The sequence below is a fragment of the Panulirus ornatus genome, chromosome 8 (assembly GCF_036320965.1).
Source record: "Panulirus ornatus isolate Po-2019 chromosome 8, ASM3632096v1, whole genome shotgun sequence".
In the NCBI taxonomy this organism is placed as follows: domain Eukaryota; kingdom Metazoa; phylum Arthropoda; class Malacostraca; order Decapoda; family Palinuridae; genus Panulirus; species Panulirus ornatus.
Window position 1 is genome coordinate 47,207,017 of NC_092231.1, and position 24,653 is coordinate 47,231,669.

Here is a 24,653-nt window from a genome sequence, read left to right on the forward strand (position 1 = left end):
GCAGTGTGGAATCCATATTGGAAAGGATTAAAATTTTGCGCGTGATCAAGTTATTCCTATGAGTCCACGGGGAAAATGAAACACGAAAAGTTCCCAAGCGCACTTTCGTGTAATCATCACATCATCAGGGGACACACGAGAGAGAAATATAACAGAAATATAACATCGAAAAGACGAAGCTAGGACGCCATTTGGTAAACATGTGATTGTCCAAAACATACAACGAGCGTTCATAAACCTATCATTTTGCAAATCTTATCAACAATAAAATTATCTTATTTGTATAGACCATCACTTACATTAAGATTATAATTGTTTGTGTATTTAATGATAGAAGACTCAATGATATTTCTCTTGGTAATAGAGTTAGAGTTAAGAACTGAGATGGCGTTACTCCAGTCAATACAATGATCATAGTTTTTAACATGATTAAACAAGGCATTTGATTCTTGGCCCATTCTTATACTATATTTATGTTGCTTAAGTCTAACGAAAAGATCCTTCCTAGTCTGACCAACACAAAATCTATCACAGTTTCCACAAGGCACTTTATAGATGCAACCAAGAGAATTTTCTGGTGAATTCCTGATTAAGATATTCTTTATAGTATTATTGTTGCTAAAGGCAACATTTATATTAAAGGATTTAAGCAGCATGGGAAGCAAAGTGATATTATTATTAAAAAGGAGAACTAAAAGATTCTTGGTGTCAATGGGAGGTTTGGGCTCAACTCTATAAAATGATTTCTTTGCTAACTTAAGGGATTTTTCAATGAAAGATCTAGGGTACTTTAACTTAGATTCAATAGAATATATCTTCTCAAACTAATCATCAATAAACTCTGGACTGCAAATACGCAATGCCCTAAGGAACATAGATTGAAATGATGATAATTTAACTCTGTCATGTTGAGACTAGTAATAACGGATATATGAGCATACATTTGTGGGTTTTCTGTATATGCTAAACTTAACTTGTTTCATTGTTTATGGATCATGCAATCTAACAATGGTAACACACCATTATTTTCATTTTCTACACTAAATTTGATGGAAGGTACTAAATTGTTAGGTAAGGGGAGAAATATTTGTAAATTTTCATATGTTGGCCAAACACAAAGAACATCTACATACCTAAACCAAATTGCATTAGAAGGTAAGATATCCTTTAATAATTTTGTTTCAAAAAATTCCATATAACGATTACTTAGTACAGTTAAAAAGAGGGTTACCCATTGCCATACCAAATTTTTCAGCATAATAATCTCCATTAAATTGAAATACACAGTCTTTTATACACAATTTCATCAGTTCAATAAAATTAGAAATTGAAACAGGTAAATGAATATCATCCAACACATCATATAGATATTCTAAAAGGTCATCAATTGGAACTTCAGTGATAAGTGAGGAAATATCAAAGCTAACTAGTTTGAAATCAAAACTAACATTGATATTATTTAGCATGTACACTAAATCTACATTGTTCCTGATATCATAATTTGATAACTTACCCACTAAAGGGCTTAATAAAGAAACTAACCATTTTGACAATTCATATGTGATGGAGCCATCAGAACTCACTATAGGTCTTGCTGGAAATTCTGTTAGTGTGTTTTGATAAGTCCATACATATATGGCAATGAAGGGGACAAAGATGACAAACTTTTGATAAGACAAATGTTACCTTTCAACAACAACTTCATTTCTTATTGAAGTGAGAATTAACTACTTCTAAGGGACTTTTACTAAGTTCAGAATATGTTGTGTTATCATTTAGAAGATCATTCATTTTAGATAAATAGTTACTTTTGTCTAAGATCACAACAGTGTTCGCCTTATCTGCTTTAGGAATATGTATATCCTTGTCATTTTTTAAGGTATTAATAGCTCTTATGAATCTTTTAGCGCAATTAGCTTCCACTGGTTTTGACAAACTGGCATACACTAAACCCTTACAGATATTAATATCATCATAACTTAAATTACTGTATTTTTCTAAATTACAAAAAGACTTTGTGACATCAACACAGCTGGCTTCTCTGTTAGAGCACACAAAACTTAAACCATAGCCTAATGCACAAAAGGAATCTTTATCTAGTTGTTTATTAGACAGGTTTGCAACAAAAGATGGGTTAGTGTTTTTGGTCCAGTCGCTGTTTTCAATAAGATGGTCCAACTTACGATTTAGTGACACATGTAGCCTATTGCGTTCTTTCCTTAATTCATCATAGCTCTGTAATTTGAGCACTCACTCTTATCCCCTTTGCCTTTTTACAATGGCACTATGCACGCATTCCGCCAATCCTCAGGCACCTCACCATAAGTCATACATACATTAAATAACCTTACCAACCAGTCAACAATACAGTCACCCCCTTTTTTAATAAATTCCACTGCAATACCATCCAAACCTGCTGCCTTGCCGGCTTTCATCTTCCGCAAATCTTTCACTACCTCTTCTCTGTTTACCAAATCATTTTCCCTAACCCTCTCACTTTGCACACCACCTCGACCAAAACACCCTATATCTGCCACTCTATCATCAAACACATTCAACAAACCTTCAAAATACTCACTCCATCTCCTTCTCACATCACCACTACTTGTTATCACCTCCCCATTTGCGCCCTTCACTGAAGTTCCCATTTGCTCCTTTGTCTTACGCACTTTATTTACCTCCTTCCAGAACATCTTTTTATTCTCCCTAAAATTTAATGATACTCTCTCACCTCAACTCTCATTTGCCCTTTTTTTCACCTCTTGCACCTTTCTCTTGACGTCCTGTCTCTTTCTCTTATACATCTCCCACTCAATTGCATTTTTTCCCTGCAAAAATCGTCCAAATGCCTCTCTCTTCTCTTTCACTAATACTCTTACTTCTTCATCCCACCACTCACTACCCTTTCTAATCAACCCACCTCCCACTCTTCTCATGCCACAAGCATCTTTTGCGCAATCCATCACTGATTCCCTAAATACATCCCATTCTTCCCCCACTCCCCTTACTTCCATTGTTCTCACCTTTTTCCATTCTGTACTCAGTCTCTCCTGGTACTTCCTCACACAAGTCTCCTTCCCAAGCTCACTTACTCTCACCACCTTCTTCACCCCAACATTCACTGAAAACCCATACAAATCTTCACCTTAGCCTCCACAAGATAATGATCAGACATCCCTCCAGTTGCACCTCTCAGCACATTAACATCCAAAAGTCTCTCTTTCGCACGCCTGTCAATTAACACGGAATCCAATAACGCCCTCTGGCCATCTCTCCTACTTACATAAGTATATTTATGTATATCTCGCTTTTTAAACCAGGTATTCCCAATCATCAGTCCTTTTTCAGCACATAAATCTACAAGCTCTTCACCATTTCCATTTACAACACTGAACACCCTATGTATACCAATTATTCCCTCAACTGCCACATTACTCACCTTTGCATTCAAATCACCCATCACTATAACCCGGTCTCTTGCATCAAAACCACTAACACACTCATTCAACTGCTCCCAAAACACTTGCCTCTCATGATCTTTCTTCTCATGCCCAGGTGCATATGCACCAATAATCACCCACCTCTCTCCATCAACTTTCAGTTTTACCCATATTAATCGAGAATTTACTTTCTTACATTCTATCACATACTCCCACAACTCCTGTTTCAGGAGTATTGCTACTCCTTCCCTTGCTCTTGTCCTCTCACTAACCCCTGACTTTACTCCCCAGACATTCCCAAACCACTCTTCCCCTTTACCCTTGAGCTTCGTTTCACTCAGAGCCAAAACATCCAGGTTTATTTCCTCAAACATACTACCTATCTCTCCTTTTTTCACATCTTGGTTACATCCACACACATTTAGGCACGCCACTCTGAGCCTTCGAGGAGGATGAGCACTCCCCGCGTGACTCCTCCTTCTGTTAATACAAGGAGGGGAGTATTTCTGGCCCCCCCTCCCGTCCCCTCTAGTCGCTTTCTACGACACGCAAGGAATACGTGGGAAGTACTCTTTCACCCCTATCCCCAGGGATAATATACATATACATATGTACATATACACATACACACACATACACATACATACGCACATATACACACACACACACACATACATATATATACATATGAAAAATGTAAGAAACAATTTAGAAAACTGAAACTTCTAGCTTGAAATGAATGAAAAAATGAATGTCACATAGTGGTTCAACCTCTAGCTATGGAAAAAGGGAATGTATAATTTATTTACACAAACGCCAATAGCAGTTCTCATCATATTAACCACTGTATTTGAATGCAATATATATATATATATATATATATATATATATATATATATATATATATATATATATATATATATATATGGTTGGTAAGGTTATTTAATGTATGTATGACTCATGGTGAGGTGCCTGAGGATTGGCGGAATGCGTGCATAGTGCCATTGTACAAAGGCAAAGGGGATAAGAGTGAGTGCTCAAATTACAGAGGTATAAGTTTGTTGAGTATTCCTGGTAAATTATATGGGAGGGTATTGATTGAGAGGGTGAAGGCATGTACAGAGCATCAGATTGGGGAAGAGAAGTGCGGTTTCAGAAGTGGTAGAGGATGTGTGGATCAGGTGTTTGCTTTGAAGAATGTATGTGAGAAATACTTAGAAAAGCAAATGGATTTGTATGTAGCATTTATGGATCTGGAGAAGGCATATGATAGAGTTGATAGAGATGCTCTGTGGAAGGTATTAAGAATATATGGTGTGGGAGGCAAGTTGTTAGAAGCAGTGAAAAGTTTTTATCGAGGATGTAAGGCATGTGTACGTGTAGGAAGAGAGGAAAGTGATTGGTTCTCAGTGAATGTAGGTTTGCGGCAGGGGTGTGTGATGTCTCCATGGTTGTTTAATTTGTTTATGGATGGGGTTGTAAGGGAGGTAAATGCAAGAGTCCTGGAAAGAGGGGCAAGTATGAAGTCTGTTGGGGATGAGAGAGCTTGGGAAGTGAGTCAGTTGTTGTTCGCTGATGATACAGCGCTGGTGGCTGATTCATGTGAGAAACTGCAGAAGCTGGTGACTGAGTTTGGTAAAGTGTGTGGAAGAAGAAAGTTGAGAGTAAATGTGAATAAGAGCAAGGTTATTAGGTACAGTAGGGGTGAGGGTCAAGTCAATTGGGAGGTGAGTTTGAATGGAGAAAAACTGGAGGAAGTGAAGTGTTTTAGATATCTGGGAGTGGATCTGTCAGCGGATGGAACCATGGAAGCGGAAGTGGATCATAGGGTGGGGGAGGGGGCGAAAATTTTGGGAGCCTTGAAAAATGTGTGGAAGTCGAGAACATTATCTCGGAAAGCAAAAATGGGTATGTTTGAGGGAATAGTGGTTCCAACAATGTTGTATGGTTGCGAGGCGTGGGCTATGGATAGAGATGTGCGCAGGAGGATGGATGTGCTGGAAATGAGATGTTTGAGGACAATGTGTGGTGTGAGGTGGTTTGATCGAGTAAGTAACGTAAGGGTAAGAGAGATGTGTGGAAATAAAAAGAGCGTGGTTGAGAGAGCAGAAGAGGGTGTTTTGAAATGGTTTGGGCACATGGAGAGAATGAGTGAGGAGAGATTGACCAAGAGGATATATGTGTCGGAGGTGGAGGGAACGAGGAGAAGAGGGAGACCAAATTGGAGGTGGAAAGATGGATTGAAAAAGATTTTGTGTGATCGGGGCCTGAACATGCAGGAGGGTGAAAGGAGGGCAAGGAATAGAGTGAATTGGAGTCATGTGGTATACAGGGGTTGACGTGCTGTCAGTGGATTGAATCAAGGCATGTGAAGCGTCTGGGGTAAACCATGGAAAGCTGTGTAGGTATGTATATTTGCGTGTGTGGACGTGTGTATGTACATGTGTATGGGGGGGGGGGGGGGGTTGGGCCATTTCTTTCGTCTGTTTCCTTGCGCTACCTCGCAAACGCGGGAGACAGCGACAAAGTATATATAAAAAAAAAAAAAATATATATATATATATATATATATATATTTTAATTTTCCAAAAGAAGGAACAGAGAAGGGGGCCAGGTGAGGGTATTCCCTCAAAGGCCCAGTCCTCTGTTCTTAACGCTACCTCGCTATCGCGGGAAATGGCGAATAGTATGAAAAAAAAAAAAAAAAAAATATATATATATATATATATTCAAATGATACAACTTTTCGCTTTTCTTATATTCCTATCTATTCATTCATTACGGTCTAATAAACTAATATAATGTGTAATATTTTATGTGTGACCTCAAATTACATTTCAAATTATAAATCCACTTACACATGCCAGCCAGCCATTAACCGTCTCCATTCTAGAAAAATGTCGAGTCAAAAATCTAAATATTACTAACAACATACCAAGGAAGCAGATCCTATCACCTTCCTCACTACAAATATGTACATTTCCTACATATAGCCTCTGACCTACATATTACCCTATTACATACCACAAACTCAATCAAAATAAAAAAAAAACAATTAAAAAAACAATTATTCCATTATAAATATTTCCCATGATGGAAATTCCACCTTTAGATATATAACTCGACTCAAAGTGCTCATTACTCGTTGAAGATCAGGGAAAACGTAACCCCAAACACCTTCCCCACAAGAAATATGTACATTTCCTACATACAGCCTCTGGCCTACATATTAGTGGTGACTGTTTACTATCGACTTTGTCCTGTGTGGTGACTGTTTACTATATATATATATATATATAGACGAATAAAGTGCATATGAACGCGCAACTTCATAGAACATACAAACCTCCAACAGCCAGGATCGAACCCGGGACCCCTGTGCAAGAGGCAGGCATGCTAACCGCTAGGCTATGGGACTGTATAATAGGAAACAACTATTCGAAATACTAAGTACTCGAATACCCTTCTTCTCACAATGGTGAGCACGGGGTCTATACCGGTTATTTCCGAACAGACGCACATAGCCAGCTGATAGCGTTTTACCGAACCTAACTGTACAACGCGGAGGTATATATGAATACGAATAAAGTGCATATGAACGCGCACCTTCATAGAACATACAAACCTCCAACAGCCAGGATCGAACCCGGGACCCCTGTGCAAGAGGCAGGCATGCTAACCACTAGGCTATAGGACTGTATAATAGGAAACAACTATTCGAAATACTAAGTACTCGAATACCCTTCGTCTCACAAGGGTTCCCGGGTTCGATCCTGGCTGTTGGAGGTTTGTATGTTCTATGAAGGTGTGCGTTCATATGCACTTTATATATATATATATATATATATATATATATATATATATATATATATATATATATATATATATATATATATATATATCTATATATACATCTGGGGGCCTTGAAGAATGTGTGGAAGTCGAGAACATTATCTCGGAAAGCAAAAATGGGTATGTTTGAAGGAATAGTGGTTCCAACAATGTTGTATGGTTGCGAGGCGTGGGCTATGGATAGAGTGTGCGCAGGAGGATGGATGTGCTGGAAATGAGATGTTTGAGGACAATGTGTGGTGTGAGGTGGTTTGATCGAGTGAGTAACGTAAGGGTAAGAGAGATGTGTGGAAATAAAAAGAGCGTGGTTGAGAGAGCAGAAGAGGGTGTTTTGAAGTGGTTTGGGCACATGGAGAGAATGAGTGAGGAAAGATTGACCAAGAGGATATATATGTCGGAGGTGGAGGGAACGAGGAGAAGAGGGAGACCAAATTGGAGGTGGAAAGATGGAGTGAAAAAGATTTTGTGTGATCGGGGCCTGAACATGCAGGAGGGTGAAAGGAGGGCAAGGAATAGAGTGAATTGGAGCGATGTGGTATACCGGGGTTGACGTGCTGTCAGTGGATTGAATCAAGGCATGTGAAGCGGTTGGGGGTAAACCATGGAAAGCTGTGTAGGTATGTATATTTGCGTGTGTGGGCGTATGTATATACATGTGTATGGGGGTAGGTTGGGCCATTTCTTTCGTCTGTTTCCTTGCGCTACCTCGCAAACGCGGAAGACAGCGACAAAGTATAATAAAAAAAAAAATAATGATATATATATATATATATATATATATATATATATATATATATATATATATATATATATATATATATATATATATATATATATTATTTTATTTTATTATACTTTATATATAAATATATATGTATATATATATATATATATATATATATATATATATATATATATATATATATATATATATATATATATATATATATATATATATATATATATATATATATATATATATATATATATATATATATATATATATATATATATATCACTGGGGATACCAGAGAAAGAATACTTCCCACGCATTCCTCATGTGCCGTGGAAGGTTACTAAAGGGGACGGGAGCGCGGGGCCAGAAACCCTTCTCTCTTTGTATTTAAATTTTCTAAAAGGTGAAATAGAAGAAAGGGTCACGCACGGAGTGCTCATCCTCCTCAAAGGATCAGACTGGGGTGTGTAGATGTGTGTGGATGTAAGGAAGATGAGATAAAAGGAGAGATAGGTAATATGTTTTGGGAAAGGAACCTGGATATTTTGGCTCTGAGTGAAATAAAGCTTAAGGGTAAAGTGAAAGAGTGGTTTAGGAATATTTGGGGAGTAAAGTCATGGGTTGGTGAGAGGACAAGAGTAAGGGAAGGAGTAGCACTATTGCTGAAACTGGAGTGGTGGAAGTATGTGATACAGTATAAGAAAGTAAACTCTAGATTGATGTAGGTAAGACTGAAAGTGGATGGGGAGAGATGGGTGATGATTGGTGTCTATGCTCCTTGACATGAGAAGAAAGATCATGTAAGGCAAGCGTTTTGGGAGCAGTTGTGTGAGTCTGTTAGAATTTTTGATGCACGAAATCGGGTTATAGTGATGGGTGATTTAAATGCAAGGGTGAGTAATGTAGCAGTTAAGGGAATGATTTGTTTAGATGTGGTGTTCAGTGTTGTAAATGGAAATGGTGAAGAGCTTGTAGATTTGTGTGCTGAAAAAGAACTTGTGAATGGGAATACCTGGTTTAAAAATAGAGATATACATAAGCATTCGTATGTGAGCAAGAGAGATGGCCAGAGAGCATTATTGGATTACGTGTTAATTCATAGGCGCGCGAAAGAGAGACTTTTGGATTTTGAGGTGCTTAGAGGTGGAACTTGAGGGATGTGCGATCATTATATTGTGGATGCGAAGGTGAAGATTTGTAAAGGTTTTCAGAAAAGAAGAGAGAATACTAGGATGAAGAGAGTGGTGAGAGTAATTGAGGCTGGGAATGAGACTTGTGTGAGGAAGTACAAGGAGAGACTGAGTGCAGAATGGAAAAACGTGCGAGCAAAGGACGTAAGGGGAGTGAGGGAGGAATGGGATGTATTTAGGGAAGCAGTGATGGCTTGCGCAAAAGATGCTTGTGGCCTTAGAAGCGTGGAAGGTGGACAGATTAGAAAGGGTAGTGAGTGGTGGGATGAAGAAGTAAGATTATTAGTGAAAGAGAAGAGAGAGACATTAGGACGAGTTTTGCAGGGAAATAGTGCAAATGACTGGTAGATGTATAAAAGAAAGAGGCAGGAGGTCAAAAGAAAGGTGCAAGAGGTGAAAAAGAGGGCAAATGAGAATTGGGGTGAGAGAGCATCATTAATTTTCCTGAGAATGAAATGACGTTTTAGAAGGTAAATAAAGTGCGTAGGACAAGAGAACATCGGTGAAGGGGGCAAATGGGAAGGTAATAACAAGTATTGGTGATATGAGAAGGATATGGAGTAAATATTCTTAAGGTTTGTTGAATGCGTTAGATGTTAGATTGGCAGATACGGGGTTTTTCGGTCGAGGTGGTGTGCAAAGTGAGAGGGTTAGGGAAAATGATTTGGTAAGCAGAGAAGAGGTCGTAAATGCTTTGCGGAAGATGAATGGCGGAAGGCAGCGGGTTTCAATGGTACTGCAGTGGAATTTATTTAAGAAGGGGGTGATTGTGTTGTTGACTGGTTGTTAGAATATCATGGTGAGGTGCCTGAGGATTGGTGGAATGCATGAATAGTGCCATTGTACAAAGGCAAAGGGGATAAAGGTTAGTGCTCAAATTACAGAGATATAAGTTTGTTGAGTATTCCTGGGAAATTATGTGGGAGGGTATTGGATGAGAAGGTGAAAGCATGTACAGAGCATCAGATAGGGGTAGAGCAGTGTGGTTTCAAAAGTAGTAGAGGATATGTGGACCAGGTATTTGCTTTGAAAAATGTAAGTGAGAAATACTTAGAAAAGCAAATGGATTTGTAAGTAGTATTTATGGATCTGGAGAAGACATATGACAGAGATGATAGAGATGCTATGTGGAAGGCATTAAGAATATATGTTATGAGAGGAAAGTTGGTAGAAGCAGTGAAAAGTTTTATCAAGGATATAAGGCATGTGTATGAATAGGAAGAGAGGAAAGTGTTTGGTTCTCAGTGAATGTTGGTTTGCAGCAGGGGTTCGTGATGCCACCAAGGTTGCTTAATTTGGTTATGCATGGGGTTATTAGGGAGGTGAATGCAAGAGTTTTCGAGAGAGGGGCAAGTCTCGGGTGAGAAACTGCGGAAGCTGATGACTGACTTTGATAAAGTGTGTGAAAGAAGAATGCTGAGAGTAAATGTGAATAAGAGCAAGGTCATTAGGTACAGTAAGGTTGAGGGACAAGTCAATTGGGAGGTAAGTTTAAATGGAGAAAAACTGGAGGAAGTGGTGTTTTAGATATCTGGGAATGGATTTGGCATCGGATGGAACCATGGAAGCAGAAGTGAGTCGCGGGTTGGGAGAAGGGGCGAAAGTTCTAAGGCGTTGAAAACTGTGTTAAGGCGAGAACATTATCTCGGAAAGGAAAATTTGGTATATTTAAGGAATAGTTGTTCCAGCAATGAGATGTTTGCGGAAAATATGTGGTGTGAGGTGGTTTGAGGGCGTAAGTAATGAAAGGGTAAGAGGGATGTGTGGTAATAAAAAAAAATGTGGTTGAGAGAGCAGGATGAGGGTGTTTTAGAATGATGTGGTCACAGGGAGAGAATGAGTGCGGAAAGATTGACAAAGCGGATATATGTGTCAGTTGTGGGGGGAACGAGAAGTGAGACACGAAATTGGAGGTAGAAAGATTTAGTGAAAATGATTTTGAACTATCAGGGCCTGAACATGCAGGAGGGTGAAAGACATGCAAGGAATAGAGTGAATTGGAACGATCTGGTATACCGGGGTCGACGTGATGTCACTGGTTTGAACTAGGGCATGTGAAGCGTCTGGGGAAAATCATGGAAAGATATGTGGGGCCTGGATGTGCAAAGGGAGCTGTGTTTTCGGTGCATTATACATGACAGCTAGAGACTGAGTGTGAACAAATGTGACCAATGTTATCTTTTCCAAGCGCTACCTCGCGCGCATACGGAGGGAAGGGGTGGTCGTTTCATGTGTGGCGGAGTGGCGACTGAATTAATAAGTATGAATCATGTACATATGTCCATATATATATACTTTCAAATGTATGGGTATGTATATGTGCGTGTGTGGACGTACATATATATATATATATATATATATATATATATATATATATATATATATATATATATATATATATATATATATATATATATATATATATATATATATATATATATATATATATATATATATATATATATATATATATATATATATATATATATAAATGCACGTGTAGGAAGAGAGGAAAGTGATTTGTTCTCAGTGAATGTAGGTTTGCGGCAGGGGTGTGTGATGTCTCCATGGTTGTTTAATTTGTTTATGGATGGGGTTGTTAGGGAGGTGAATGCAAGAGTTTTGGAAAGAGGGGCAAGTATGAAGTCTGTTGTGGATGAGAGAGCTTGGGAAGTGGGTCAGTTGTTGCTCGCTGATGATACAGCGCTGGTGGCTGATTCATGTGAGAAACTGCAGAAGCTGGTGACTGAGTTTGGTAAAGTGTGTGAAAGAAGAAAGTTAAGAGTAAATCTGAATAAGAGCAAGGTAATTAGGTACAGTAGGGTTGAAGGTCAAGTCAATTGGGAGGTAAGTTTGAATGGAGAAAAACTGGAGGAAGTAAAGTGTTTTAGATATCTGGGATTGGATATGGCAGCGGATTGGACCATGAAAGCGGAAGTGGATCATAGGGTGGGGAGGGGGCGAAAATCCTGGGAGCCTTGAAGAATGTGTGGAAGTCGAGAACATTATCTCGGAAATCAAAAATGTGTATGTTTGAAGGAATAGTGGTTCCAACAATTTTGTATGGTTGCGAGGCGTGGGCTATGGATAGAGTTGTGCGCAGGAGGGTGGATGTGCTAGAAATGAGATGTTTGAGGACAATGTGTGGTGTGGGGTGGTTTGATCGAGTAAGTAACGTAAGGGTAAGAGAGGTGTGTGAAAATAAAAAGAGCGTTGTTGAGAGAGCAGAGGAGGGTGTTTTGAAATGGTTTGGTCACATGAAGAGAATGAGTGAGGAAAGATTGACCAAGAGGATATATGTGTCGGAGGTGGAGGGAACGAGGAGAAGTGGGAGACCAAATTGGAGGTCTGTTACCTTGCACTACCTCGCTAACGGGGGAGACAGCGACAAAGCAAAATGAAGAAAAATATATATATATATATATATATATATATATATATATATATATATATATATATATATATATATATATATATATATATATATATATATATGCACACAAAATACTGAATAAGACGGCATATCTACATTATCAATATACTTTTCTTGGATCTCAAATTTTCTCAGTTTTGGATTACAATTGGGTGGGTGCTCAAACACTAGTCGTCGAAAATGATCTATCTAATTTTAGTGAAGCTCTAAGAATATACATAAAACGAAAAAAGAGAAATGTGAGAAAACAGCATTAAAACCTTAGATATAAAGTGTAAAACGTAAACAATATGAAAATAAGAAGCAAAAACAGTATGCATACCGTAAAATTGAGGAAAAACACCGTAAGCCATAAAGATCGCCACGATCATGAAGGGTAGTATGAGTAATAAGGCAAAGTTCACTTGTAGGTCAGGCATTAATTCAAATATAAAATGGTTAAGGAATGGGAAAAGAAGAGACGATTCAGAGAATTTACGGTGAATTTTTATTCATAATGGAGTGAAATGTTTTCTCTTTATTATGTGCGCTATTTTAACCCAAACCATGGAGCTTATGTTCGTCGTGTTCTGCGTTTAACTTGGGGTAGGTCGATTTTGTTTGTTGTGTGCTTTGATTTAAAGCTGGCCAGGGTGAATTGGTAGTGGCATTTCATGATTTGACACGTGGTAGCGTGCTTTGTTAGTGGGACGTTTTGATTAGCAGAGGACAAAGAGCCTTGTTATTGATATTATACTTTATTAGTAGTGTACTAAGTTTTACGGACGTGTTAGGAGTGGTATGCTGCGGTTTGAGACTAGTCAGGATGCACTTGGAGTATGTTCTCACTCCGGGGCACATTCATAGATAGACATTGTATAACTGCCCGATAGAAGACAGGTTCTAGAAAGTAAGGATAGTGGGAAGCCCATAAAAAAAAAATGCAAAGTAACATCTGCTCTAACCCTGGCGATGAACATCTGCCTCAGCCTCGCTGATAATGCTGTCAGATGATATGACCTCGGAGCTAGACTTTCTTTACACAAATCTACGCCACAGTTCCTCTACTAGACGGACCATCGTAACTTAGTATATAAGAAAATATTTTACTCGATATCATCATTATTTTCACTTATCATCATTTCGATCAACTCCTTTCTATCTCTTCAAATCGGGACTACCGGTCTGGTCCTGCTATATCTTTCCAAGCACATACGCCTATTCAAATCTCCCTTATTTTCTTCAAATAGTATATTGCCTTCTCTTGTCTGCGTAACTGTTTCTAAGTATACTTTGATACAGTCCGACAAATTTATGGCCCTTAGTGCTAATAACCTTCGAGTTCCCGTTTGACTGTACTGCTAATGTGAGGGAGGGCTCAGACAGTAGTAGTACCAGCCCTTGACACAACCTTTCCCTCCCTAATAAATCTGTCTCTTTTTTTCTCTCACTGTACTAACATTTGCCACCTTTCTAGTAATCTCTATTATGTTAAACACGATCTCCTTAGTACCTTTCCTAATACATTATTCGTTTCTGGGACTCAGCTGTCTAATGATGTTCTCACTGAGCCTATTCTCATATTCACCTATAATTTCCACTCACTCTTCTGCTATCCTAAGTCTGCATATTTTACATCATTCTTGGACTGCCTGACCTACCATGACGAAGTGCCATCATTCTACCTGCAAGCATAGATCCTCTACCTAGGGGATTTCAAAGTTCGCTTTTGGAAATGGTTGAACTCTACCCATGCGGACGGTATGAAGAATAAAGCCTTCACGTTCTTCCTTCTTAGTGCCCTAAAGCAAATTATCACCCACTCCTTCCATATTACTAATCGCTAATCGCTAATCTCGTCCCCAATTGGTTCTTTTGACCACACGCTCATAAAAATGCCTATTTCAAAGGCATTTCTCCCTCAGCAGCCCCTTGTAAAAGTAGATATTGACATCTCAACAAACCTGACTGGAATAGCTTACGAAAATTCTTCTTTAAGTTTCCCTGGGTAAATTACTGTTTCTTTTGTGGTGATGATTTTTTTCTCCACCTTCCTCCAAACGACGTCTACTTTAAGTCCATTGTTCAGCCATTCTTGTTTTGAGATCAATCAGGTATATCGAGCTTCGAAAAGCTCGGTTTTCTCTACCAACTATGCAGAATTTATCATTGCACGTAATCATTGCAAGTATGTTATCTCTGAGCCAAAGCGTTAATTCATTCAGAAGAAGTAAGTTAACCTTTCCTCTTCGTCTACTGATAGGTATTTCTGGTTTTTAGCCAAAGGCATTGCTAACAACCTCTGTAACTGTACATTTCCTGCTCTCTCTCATAGTCAAAGCAACTCTTCGTTTCTCGTTTCTTCCTTAACTGTACCTTGGATGACTTTAGAATTTTTTTCTCCCCGATGATCCTCTTACTAAACCTCTGTTCATCCTCGTTATCCGTATTGAAACTATCCTGAGAGCGTCTTATACTCTGGAAACAAGCAAGGACCTGATGGCTTCCATCCCAGTGTGTTGAAAGAGTGCGCCTCCGAACTTGCACAAGTGCTTGATCGTCTGTTCCGATTCTAGTTAAAACTAGAGTTTTTCCTTCTTCTTGGAAGCATTCTTTGGTACATGGCATCTTTAAGAAGGGAGACCGTTCTAACCCCTTGAAAGGTCATCCTGTTTCTTTGACATCTAATATTCCAAAGCTTAAATCCCGCTTAAACTCCAATATCCTCATGCGTCTTGAATTTCAGTCTTCTTCCTGAGCATCGACGTGCCTTCTGTAACGCGAGATTCACTGGTGATATGTTCTCATATATCACTAACGTCTGGTTATCATCCCTGAAAAATGATGTAGTTGCCCATGATATATCGAAGGCTTTTAACAAGGATGGGCATCGAGGTCTAATCTCTATGGTCCCATCTTTTGACTTCCCTTCTTCACTTTGTTTCATCGTATCTAGTTTCCTCTCAAGCCGATCTATCTCCGTGGTTGTTAATGGATCAATGTCTACCTTTTTCTTCATCAACAGCAATGTCTCTCAAGTTTCTCTCCTGCATCGCTATCCCCTGCTTCAGCGAGGCAACGCTAGGAATACAGACAAAAAGGCCACATTCGCTCACACTGTCTCCAGCATTCATGTGTAATGCACCGAAACCACAGCTCCCTAACCACATCCAGGGTTTACTCCAAACGCTTCACATACCCTGGTTCATAATCTTGATGGTACGTTGACCATGGTATACCACATCTTTCCAATTCACTTTATTCCTTGCACGCCACTCACCCTCTTGTACGTTCAGGACCCGATCGCTCGTAATCTTTTTCACTCCATTGTTTCACCTCCTATTTCATCTTCCGTTTTATCTTCTTCTTTCCACCTCCGACACATATATCCTCTTTGTCAACCTTTCCACACTCATTCTCTACATATGTCGAAACCATATCAACACAAACTGTTCTGCTCTCTCAAACATACTCTTTTTTACATTACTTACTCGATCAAATCACCTCACACCACATATTGTCTTCAAACATTTCATTTTCGACACATCCACCCTCCTCCGTACAACCACATCTATAGCCCATGCTTCGCAACCATGTAACATTATTGGAACTATATTCCTTGAAACATACCCATTTTTGCTTTCCGAGACAAAGTTCTCTCCTTCCACACATTTCTCATCGCTCCCAGAACCTTCGCCTCCTCCTCCACCCTATGACTTACTTCCGCTTCCATGGTTCCATCCGCTGCTAAGTTTACTCCCAAATATATAAAATACTTCACTTTTTCCATTCAAAAGTACATCTCAATAAACTTATCCCTCAACCCTACTGAACCTAATAACGCTGCTCTTATTCGCACTTACTCTCAACTTTCTTCTTTAACATACTTTTCCAAACTCGCTCATCGACCTCTGCACTTTCTCATACAAATCAGCCACTAGATCTGTATCATCAGAGAACAACTAACTCATTTCCCAGGCCCTTTAATCACCAACATATTGCATACTGGCCCCTTTCTCCAAAACTCTTGCATTTACTTACATTTATAATAGAAGCATGAATTCGTTGAGTATTCCTGGGATATTATATGGGAGGGTATTGATTGAGATGGTGAAGGCATTTACATAGCATCACATGGGGAAGGAGCAGTGTGGCTTCAGAAGTGGTAGATGTGTGGATCAGGTGTTTGCTTTGGAGAATATATGTGAGAAATACTTAAAAAAAACAGATGGATATGTAGATAGCATTTATGTATCTGGAATGGGCATATGATAGGGTTGATAGAGATGCTTTATGGGAGGGTTTAAGAGTGTACGATGTGGGAGGTAAGATGCTAAAATCAGTGAAAAGTTTTTACCATGGATGTAAGGCATGTGCACGACTAGGGAGAGAGGAGAGTGTTTGGTTCCCATTGAATAGCAGTTTGCCGCCAGGGGTGTGTGATGTCCCCATGGTTGTTTAATTTGTTTATGGATGGAGTGGTTAGGGATGTAATTGCAAGAGTTTTGGAGAAAGGGAGGAGTATGCATTCTGTTATTGATGAGAGGGACTGGGAAGTGAGTCAGCTGTTATTCGCCGATGATTCAGCGCTTGGGACTGATTCGGGTGAGAAACTGCAGAGGATGGGGACTGAGTTTGGAAAAGTGTGTGAAAGGAGGAAGATAAGAGTGAATGAGAAAAGGAACAAGGTTATCAGGTTCAGTGAGGTTGAGGGACATGTTAATTGGGATGTAAGTTTGCATGGAGAAAGATTGATAGAAGTGAAATGTTTTAGATATCTGGTAGAGTACTTAGCAGCGGATGGAGCCATGTAAACGGAAGTGAGGCAGAGGATGGGGAAGGGGCGAAGGTTCTGGGATTGATGAAGAATGTGTGGAAGAAGAGAACGTTATCTCAGAGACCGAAAGTGGGTATGCATGAAGGAATATTAATTCCCCTTCATTGCCATATGTGTATGGCCTTATCAAAACATAAACAAAATTTTCCAACAAGACCTATTGTGAGTTCAGTAACCTCCATCACATATAAATTGTCAAAATGGTTAGTTTCTTTATTAAGCCCTTTAGTGGGTAAGGTATCAAATTCTAATATCATGAACAATGTAGATTTAGTCAAGAAGCTTAACAAAAATCAATGTTAATTTTGACTTCAAAGTAGTTAGCTTTGATGTTTCCACAGTTTTCACAAAAGCTCCAGTAGATGACATTTTAGAATATTTGTTTGATGTGTTTGATGATATTCATTTACCTGTGTATAAAAGACTGTGCATTTCGATTCAATGGAGATTATTATGTTCAAAAAATTGGTATGACAATGGGTAACCCTCTTTCACCTGTACTAAGTAATCTTTATAAGAAATTTTTGAAACAAAATTAGTAAAAGATATCTTACCTTCTAACGCAATTTGGTTTAGGTATGTAGATAGTGTTCTTTGTGTTTGGGCAGCAAATGAGAATTAGCAAATATTTCTCCGCCTACTTGATAATTTAGTACCTTCCATCAAAGTTACTGTTGAAAATGAAAATAATGGTATGTTACCATTTTTACATTGCATGATCCATAAGCAAGGAAACAAGTTTAAGTTTAGCTTATACAGAAAAATTAACAATGTATGCTCATATATCCATTATTACTCATCTCAACATGACAGAGTTAAATAATCATCTTTTCAATCTATGTTCCTTAGGGCATTACGTATTTGTAGTTCAGAGTTTACTGATGATGAGTTTGAGAATATATATATTATTGGATCTAAGTTAAGATACCTCTTGTCATTCATTGATAAATCCCTTAAGTTAGCAAAGAAATCATTATACAGAGTTGAGCCTAGACCTCCCATTGACACCAAGAATCTTTTAGCTCTCCCTTTTAATGATAATTTCACTTTACTTCCCATGTTGCTTAAATCCTTTAATGTAAATGTTGCCTTCAGCAACAATAACACTATAAAGAATATCTTAATCAGGAATTCACCAGAAAATTCTCCTGGGTACATCTTTAAAGAGCCATGTAGAAATTGTGATAAGTTTTATATTCGGCAGACTGTTAAGGATCTTTCTGTTAGCCTTAAGCAGCATAAACACAGTATAAGAACGGGACAAGAATCAAATGCCTTGTTTAATCACGTTAAAAAGAATAAATATTGTATTGACTGGAGTAATGACATCTCGGTTATTAACTCTAACTCTATTACCACGAGAAATATCATTAAATCTTGTATAACTAAATACACAAAGAATTAGAATCTTACTATTAGTGATGGTCTATACAAATTAGATAACTTTATTGTTGATAAAATTTGTAAAATGATAAGAATATGATCCGCTTGTTGTCTGTCTTGGACAATCGCATGTTTACCAGATGGCGTCCTAGCTACGTCTCTTCGCTGTATATCAAACTGTTATATTTCTCTCGTCTCCCCTAATGATGTCATTATTACACGAAAATGCATTTGGGAACTTATCGTGTTTCATTTTCCCCATGAACTAATAAGGACCGCACCAGACATGAAATGACAACCCCTTCTCCCGCATGTGCGCGAGGTAGCGCAAGGAAAAGAGAACAAAGGCCACATTCGTTCACACTCACTCTCTAGCTGTCATGTATAATGCACCAAAACCACAGCTCCCTTTCCACATCCCGGACTCACAAAACATTCCATGGTTTACTCCAGTCGCTTTACATGCCCTGGTTGAACCCATTGACAGCACGACGATCCCGGTATTCCACATCGTTCCAATTCACTCTATTCCTTGTACGCCTTTCACCCTCCTGCATGTTCAGGCCCCGATCACTCAGAATCTTTTTCACTCCATCTTTCCACCTCCAATTTGGTCTCCCACTTCTCGTTCCCTCCACCTCTGACATATATATCATCTTGGTCAATCTTTCTTCACTCATTCGCTCGATGTGACCAAGCCACTTCAAAACAGCCTCTTCTGCTCTCTCAAGCACACTCTTTTTATTACCACAAATGTCTCTTACCCTTTCATTACTTACTTGATCAAACCACATCACACCACATATTGTCCACAAACATCTCATTTCCAGCATATCCACCCTCTTCCGCACAACTCTATCTATAGCCCACGTCTCGCAATAATAAGAAAATTGTTGGAACCACTATTCCTTCAAACATACCTATTTTTGCTTTCCAAGATAAAATTCTCGACTTCCTCACATTCTTCAACGCTCCCAGAACTTTCGCCCCCTCCCCCACCATATGATTCACTTCCGCTTCCATGGTTCCATCCGCTGCCAAATCTACTCCCAGATATCTAAAATACTTCACTTCCTCCAGTTTTTCTCCATTCAAACGTACCTCCCAATGAACTTGTCCCTCAACCATACTGTACCTAATAACCTTGCTTTTATTCACATTTACTCTCAGCTTTCTTCTTTCTCACGCTTTACCAGACTCAGTCACCAGCTTCTGCCGTTTCTCAAACGAATCAGCCACCATCGCTGTATCATTAGCGAACAACAACTAACTCACTTCACAAGCTCTCTCATTCACAACAGACTGCATACCAGCCCCTCTTTCCAAAACTCTTTCATTCACCTACCTAACAATCCCATCCATAAGCAAATTAAACAACCAAGGAGACATCACGAACCCCTGCCGCAAACCAACATTCACTGAGAACAAATCACTTTCCTCTCTTCCTACACGTTTACATGCCTTACATCCTCGATACTAACCTTTCACTGCTTCTAACAACTTACCTCCCACATCATATATTCCTAATTCCTTCCAGAGAGCATCTCTATCAAGTCTATCATATGCCTTCTCCAGACCCATAAATGTCACATACAAATCCATTTACTTTTCAAAGTAGTTCTCAAATACATTCTTCAAAGCAAACACCTGACCCACACATCCTCTACATCTTCCGAAACCACACTGCTCTTCCCCAATCTGATGCTCTGTACATGCCTACACCCTCCCATATAATTTCCTAGGAATACTCAACAAACTTATACAGCTGTAATTTGAGCACTCACTTTTGTCGCCTTTGCCTTTGTACAATGGCACTATGCAAGCATTCCAACAATCCTCAGGCACCTCACCATGAGTCATATATACAGTAAGTAGCGTTACCAACCAGTCAACAGTACAGTCATCCCTTTTTTTGATAAATTTCACCGAAATACCCAAACCCACTGCTTTTCCGGCTTTCATTTTCCGCAAAGCTTTTACTACCTATTTTCTGTTTACCAAACCATTCTCCCTAACCCTTCCACTTTTCACAACATCTCGACCAAATCTCTCTATCCTCAAACACATTCATCAAACCTTCAAAATACTAACTCCACCTCTTTCTCACATCATCACTACTTGTTATCACCTCCCCATCAGCCCCTTCACTGAAGTTCCCATTTCTTCCATTGTCTTACGAACTTTATTTACTTCTTTCCAAAACATCTTTTTACTCTCCTTAGAATTTAATGATACTCCCTCGCCCCAACTCTCATTTACCCTCTTTTTCACTTGTTGCACCTTTCTCTTGACCCCTGCCTGTGTGAAGGGGCGGGGGGGGGGGTGTTTTTTCACGGGAATGAATAAGGGCAGACAGTATGAATTATGTACATGTATATACATGTATATTTCTATGTGTGTATATATATGTATATGTTGATATGCATGGTTACGTATATGTGCGTGTGTGGACGTGTATGTGTATATGTGCGTATGTGGGTGGGTTGGGCCATTCTCTCGTCTGTTTTCTTGCGCTACTTTTTTTTTTTTTTTTTTTTTTCCAAAAGAAGGAACAGAGAAGGGGGCCAGGTGAGGATGTTCCCTCAAAGGCCCAATCCTCTGTTCTTAACGCTACCTCGCTATCGCGGGAAATGGCGAATAGTATGAAAAAAAAAAAAAAAAAATATATATATATATATATATATATATATATATATATATATATATATATATATATATATATATATATATATATATATATATATATGTATATATATATATATATATATATATATATATATATATATATATATATATATATATATATATATATATATATATATATTTTTATTTTCTTTGCTTTGTCGCTGTCTCCCGCGTTTGCGAGGTAGCGCAAGGAAACAGACGAAAGAAATGGCCCAACCCACCCCCATACACATGTATATACATACGTCCACACACGCAAATATACATACCTACACAGCTTTCCATGGTTTACCCCAGACGCTTCACATGCCTTGATTCAATCCACTGACAGCACGTCAACCCCGGTATACCACATCGCTCCAATTCACTCTATTCCTTGCCCTCCTTTCACCCTCCTGCATGTTCAGGCCCCGATCACACAAAATCTTTTTCACTCCATCTTTCCACCTCCAATTTGGTCTCCCTCTTCTCCTCGTTCCCTCCACCTCCGACACATATATCATCTTGGTCAATCTTTCCTCACTCATTCTCTCCATGTGCCCAAACCATTTCAGAACACCCTCTTCTGCTCTCTCAACCACGCTCTTTTTATTTCTACACATCTCTCTTACCCTTACGTTACTTACTCGATCAAACCACCTCACACCATATATTGTCCTCAAACATCTCATTTCCAGCACATCCATCCTCCTGCGCACAACTCTATCCATAGCCCACGTCTCGCAACCATACAACATTGTTGGAACCACTATTCCTTCAAACATACCCATTTTTGCTTTCCGAGATAATGTTCTCGACTTCCACACATTCTTCAAGGCTCCCAGAATTTTCGCCCCCTCCCCCACCCTATGATCCACTTCCGCTTCCATGGTTCCATCCGCTGCCAGATCCACTCCCAGATATCTAAAACACTTCACTTCCTCCAGTTTTTCTCCATTCAAACTCACCTCCCAATTGACTTGACCCTCAACCCTACTGTACCTAATAAACTTGCTCTTATTCACATTTACTCTTAACTTTCTTCTTTCACACACTTTACCAAACTCAGTCACCAGCTTCTGCAGTTTCTCACATGAATCAGCCACCAGCGCTGTATCATCAGCGAACAACAACTGACTCACTTCCCAAGCTCTCTCATCCCCAACACACTTCATACTTGCCCCTCTTTCCAAAACTCTTGCATTCACCTCCTAACAACCCCATCCATAAACAAATTAAACAACCATGGAGACATCACGCACCCCTGCCGCAAACCTACATTCACTGAGAACCAATCACTTTCCTCTCTACCTACACGTACACATGCCTTACATTCTCGATAAAAAATTTTCACTGCTTCTAACAACTTGCCTCCCACACCATATATTCTAAATACCTTCCACAGAGCATCTCTATCAACTCTATCATATGCCTTCTCCAGATCCATAAATGCTACATACAAATCCATTTGCTTTTCTAAGTATTTCTCACATACATTCTTCAAAGCAAACACTTGATCCACACATCCTCTACCACTTCTGAAACCACATTGCTCTTCCCCAATCTGATGCTCTGTACATGCCTTCACCCTCTCAATCAATATCCTCCCATATAATTTACCAGGAATACTCAACAAACTTATACCTCTGTAATTTGAGCACTCACTCTTATCCCCTTTGCCTTTGTACAATGGCACTATGTACGCATTCCGCCAATCCTCAGGCACCTCACCATGAGTCATACATACATTAAATAACCTTACCAACCAGTCAACAATACAGTCACACCCTTTTTTAATAAATTCCACTGCAATACCATCCAAGCCTGCTGCCTTGCCGGCTTTCATCTTCCGCAAAGCTTTTACTACCTCTTCTCTGTTTACCAAATCATCTTCCCTAACCCTCTCACTTTGCACACCACCTCGACCAAAACACCCTATATATGCCACTCTATCATCAAACACATTCAACAAACCTTCAAAACACTCACTCCATCTCCTTCTCACATCACCACTACTTGTTATCACCTCCCCATTTGCGCCCTTCACTGAAGTTCCCATTTGCTCCCTTGTCTTACGCACTTTATTTACCTCCTTCCAGAACATCTTTTTATTCTCCCTAAAATTTAATGATACTCTCTCACCCCAACTCTCATTTCCCCTATTTTTCACCTCTTGCACCTTTATCTTGACCTCCTGTCTCTTTCTTTTATACATCTCCCACTCAATTTCATTTTTTCCCTGCAAAAATCGTCCAAATGCCTCTCTCTTCTCTTTCACTAATACTCTTACTTCTTCATCCCACCACTCACTACCCTTTCTAATCAACCCACCTCCCACTCTTCTCATGCCACAAGCATCTTTTGCGCAATCCATCACTGATTCCCTAAATACATCCCATTCCTCCCCCACTCCCCTTACTTCCATTGTTCTCACCTTTTTCCATTCTGTACTCAGTCTCTCCTGGTACTTCCTCACACAAGTCTCCTTCCCAAGCTCACTTACTCTCACCACCCTCTTCACCCCAACATTCACTCTTCTTTTCTGAAAACCCATACAAAACTTCACCTTAGCCTCCACAAGATAATGATCAGACATCCCTCCAGTTGCACCTCTCAAAACATTAACATCCAAAAGTCTCTCTTTCGCGCACCTGTCAATTAACACGTAATCCAATAACGCTCTCTGGCCATCTCTCCTACTTACATAAGTATACTTATGTATATCTCGCTTTTTAAACCAGGTATTCCCAATCATCAGTCCTTTTTCAGCATATAAATCTACAAGCTCTTCACCATTTCCATTTACAACACTGAACACCCCATGTATACCAATTATTCCCTCAACTGCCACATTACTCACCTTTGCATTCAAATCACCCATCACTATAACCCGGTCTCGTGCATCAAAACCACTAACACACTCATTCAGCTGCTCCCAAAACACTTGCCTCTCATGATCTTTCTTCTCATGCCCAGGTGCATATGCACCAATAATCACCCATCTCTCTCCATCAACTTTCAGTTTTACCCATATTAATCGAGAATTTACTTTCTTACATTCTATCACATACTCCCACAACTCCTGTTTCAGGAGTATTGCTACTCCTTCCCTTGCTCTTGTCTTCTCACTAACCCCTGA